The following is a 4088-nucleotide window of genomic DNA, read 5'->3' on the forward strand; positions in this document are numbered from 1 at the left end:
TTAAGGAAGAATTGATATATTGGGAATTGAAACATGTTTACTAATCTAAAAATGAACCAACCAATATCAGCTTAACATTTGTGTTACTGTTTATCTTATCTTTATCAAAAGCTTATTGGTTTGTTTGTTGAGACAGGGTCTCACTAGTGTAATTCAGGCTGGCCTTGAACTCACTGTATATCCATTTTTCTGTCTTAGCCTCGGATTGCAGGGATTATAGATGTGCACCACCATGCCCAGCTCAATGGTTAATTTAAAAGTTAAAGTACAAAGAATATAAATTGCTGGTTGTGGTGCCATATGCTTATCCCAGCATTCTGGGATATCCAGGCAGGAAGATTGCTATTTTGAGTCCCATCTGGACAATCTGGTGATTTAGCGAGACCATATCTCAAAAACAAAGAATGTTTAAAGAGGATTGGTAGGGGCTGGGGAGTTAGCTTGGCGCACGGACCGGGGTTTGATCTCCACTACCGAGTGCTGTGCTGGCCCTGGAACCCTGGGTATAATAGCACATGCCTGTAATCCCAGTGCTGGGGAGGTTGAGACAGGAGGATCACTGAGTGTGAGCTGCATAATGAGTTCCTTTACCAAATAAATGATTTTTAAAAATTTATAATGTAGCTCAGCTGAAGTGCTGGGTTCATTCAACCCGATGTATCTGCCCTCCCTCCCCCAGTAGCCAAAGGGGATTTATCTAAAGCAGACTCCCTCTATCTTATCCCTTTCCTCGTCCTTTTGCGCTGGATGATTTCTCTGTGAAGGGACTGTCCTGGGCACTGTAGTTGGCCAGCAGCCTCCTGGGCCAGTCGTCACTAGAAGCCAGTAGCACGCTTTTCCTCAGTTGTTACAGCCAAATACTTTTTTCCAGATGTCCTGCAGAGCAAAATCATCCCTAGTTGGAACAACTGGCCTAAAAGGGAGGGTTCCTGTCTCTAGCTTCCCAGTCCACCCACAGACAGGTGGAATGGGATTTTGAGTCCATCCACCAGCCTCCATTCAGGACCACAATTCAGTGGTAGATCCCAGCCACCACGGTGGCTGAGAGCGTGCCATTAGGTTGCCTCTTGTGTATTGAGAGCTTGAGTCACTTGTTTGCTTGTTCCGGCACAGAACAGACAGTCTTGGTTTCTAGTTGATGGTAAGGGCGCAGCCCGGACTGGTATTTCCTGGGGTTTCTGCAGAGCAGTAAGCACGGCTGAGTCTGTCTCCATTGCTGTCCTTAAAACTGATGTGAACAGAAAGAAGTATCGCGAACAGAAAGAAGTGTCCACTCAGTGAATATAGATAGCCACTGAAGATAGGAAGGAGGGAAGGAGCCCAGCATTAGCATAAGTGAGAGGAGAGAATAACCTAGAGGAACTTGAGGCGGGCACTGCTGAACGCCGTGAGCTGCCAACCGCGGCTTAGGTCTCGGCTGCACTTCCTCTTCTCTTGCAGGCCTTTTCTGGTTTTTCACATCCTTCTGCTCTGATGCCGGTGGCCTGGTTAATAATGCATGGCTCCTCCGTGGTGCTCCCTCCCTCTCTTCGGGCCTCCCGGGTGCTGAGTCAGAGACACTGAACAGCAAGCAGGGCAGGACCTGGGACAAGGAAACCTGTCTACAGTGCTCAGAGATTGCCATTTTGGGTGCCTGTTTATCCCATAATAAGCTTTTCATTGTAAATACTTTAAAGCTTCAACTTGGAAGATACTCTTTCTTACTCCTAAAGAATAATGCTTTAAAAATTATGCCAAATGGCTGGTGGCTTGGAGTGGGCTTGGAAAGCTATGGCCTGGAGTCCTTAATTTGTTTTGTACCATTAAAAATATTTTATACCACCTTTATGTTAGCTGTAGGAGGTGAGCAGATATGCAGGAGTGAGACAGATAGTAGACTGTCCCCAGAGCAGTGGAATCCAGGCCTGGAGCCAGCACCCCCCCTGTCCCCGTCCCTGTTCCTGTCCCTGTCCCTGTCCGCCCCCAGCCCCCAGCCCCCACAGCCTTCCCTACAGCCTCTCCAGAGGCCGACCTTCCACAGCTCAGCAGCTGCTCTCCTTGCCACCTTCCACTGAGGTCCTTTTTTTTTTTTTAAAAAAAAAATTTTGGCGGAACTGGGGATTGAACTGGGGCCCTTGCGCTTGCTTGCCAGGAAGTGCTTGTTCTGCTGAGCATCCCCCAGCCCTGAGGTCCGTTTTCATTTCCATTTTAAGCTGGTTGGGAACTACTGTTTCAGAGGGCCCTGGAGCAAAAATGGTTCAAGTTGAGAACATGCCCTGCACCTGCTGAAGCTGTTTATAGAGACAGTGACAAGGAGAAAGTGTCAGTCACTAGGTTTGTGGCATCCTTGCTACTTATCCACGTCTCTGTTCTGACCATGACACAGCTGAACAGACTGGTTAAATCAGTTCACCTGTAAGTGCTCAAAGAGGGAGTTTGCAGTTGTAGTCATGAATATTAAAGGCAGCTCAAAAGTTGTTTAACTCTCCAAAATGAGAATAGACATGTGGATAAAAACAGTAAGAATACGAGGGCTCTACTGTATTCAGCTTGGTCTCAGCTTTTCTATAAATTATTAAAAAACAAAGGCTTTTGGAAATAACCGTAACTGACTTACTGGAGGGAGGTCCACTGTCCTCTAGTCGCTGTGCTCTGGGTCTCGTGTGTGTCACTGAGGTTGGTTTTGTGACTTTCTCGTTGGGTACATGAGGAAGTTACACAGTGAGTCTAGGTAGTTGGACAGGGTCACACAGTTAGGCTGTGCTAAAGCCATTGCTTCAGCCCAGGTATTCCCTTGGAGGCTGGGCTCTTTGCCACTAAGCTATCTTCTCATTTTAATGTCTTTGGGGCAACATGACTAGACTCTAGACAGTAGACATTCAAATGGTGATGGATGCATTATAAACAAGCGAATATAAATAGAACTCCTTGGAAGATAGGTGTATTGAAGTTCTGATTTTTGTAAGCTATTTTCCATTTTCACTTAGATCAGGGGGGTGTAAATAATTTTTTTTTTTTTTTATTTTTTTTTATTTTAGGGAAGGGTCTACAGGGTGTTCAGGGTCTCACTACTTGATCAGACTCTTAGTGATCCGCCTGTTCACAGCCTCCCAAGAGCTGGGATTACAGACGCGCACCACCCTGCCCAGTCTCAATTGCTGTCTCAGTATGCCCTCGCCGTGGGGCCGGCATGGCAGGCCTGGGATTGAACCCCCAGCCCTTGCAGATACTTTAATCCACTGAGCTATTTGGCTGGCCCAGGTGGTATAAATTCAAATGCTATTCTTTGTAAGGCCTAGAGTTCATTAAAGACCGCTTTCTGCTGGAAGGAGACGGCTCCTAGCCCTCTGCACCTGCTGATCGATGCGTAAGGTACTTACTGCGCTCTAGTCTTTATTCCTAAGTACTTTACAAATATCAATTCATTTAAACCCAAGTGAGCTAGGGATATTTTTATCCCCATCTTGTGGATGAGGAAAGTAGAGCAGACTGCTTAAAGAATTTTCAGGAAGTCATTTAGCTGAAGGACTTAGTCTTCCTCCAAAATTAATACTTTGAACCACCAGTCTATTTGACCAGGTTTTTTTTTTTTTGCGGAACCAGGGATTGAACTCAGATCCTTGCATTTGTCAGTCAAGCGTTTATCCTACTGAGCCATCTCCCCAGCCCCTCCACCAGTCTATTTGCTAATTAATACACTAGAAAGATAAAAGAAAAAACCTAGACATTACCTGGTAGGCCAGCCAGAACACATTTTTGTGTGAATAGTTTGCAGTTTTTGAGCTAAACATTTAAATATTTGTGAGATCAGAGCAGTTTATGTAAAGACACAGCTTGGAGTGACCGCAGCTGTGTTGGTGGTTACTGCAGTTTTGCCCAACAGGTGGCCTTGGCAAGGCTCCCAAACCCCATGGGATTAACAGAGTCATGAAGACAGCCAGCCAAAGCTGGATGAAGTGATACACACCCGTAATCCCAGCTGCTTGGGAGGCTGAGGCAGGAGGCTCACAAGTTCAAGGCCAGTCTGCGCAATTCAGTGAGCCTTATCTCAAAATAGAATTTCAGAAAGGCTAGGAATGTAGTTCAATGATAGAGCGAGCACCTTTGCA

General features: G+C 46.0%; 1 protein-coding gene across 1 annotated transcript in view; it reads left to right on the forward strand.

Annotated features, from left to right (window-relative positions):
• The window catches only part of B4galt5 (beta-1,4-galactosyltransferase 5), a 109963-nt gene that overhangs the window by 53977 nt on the left and 51898 nt on the right, over positions 1 to 4088 (forward strand). The gene's annotated exons all lie outside the window — the stretch shown is intronic.

Source organism: Octodon degus, unplaced genomic scaffold (assembly GCF_000260255.1).
Source record: "Octodon degus isolate 3935 unplaced genomic scaffold, OctDeg1.0 scaffold00077, whole genome shotgun sequence".
NCBI lineage: Eukaryota > Metazoa > Chordata > Mammalia > Rodentia > Octodontidae > Octodon > Octodon degus.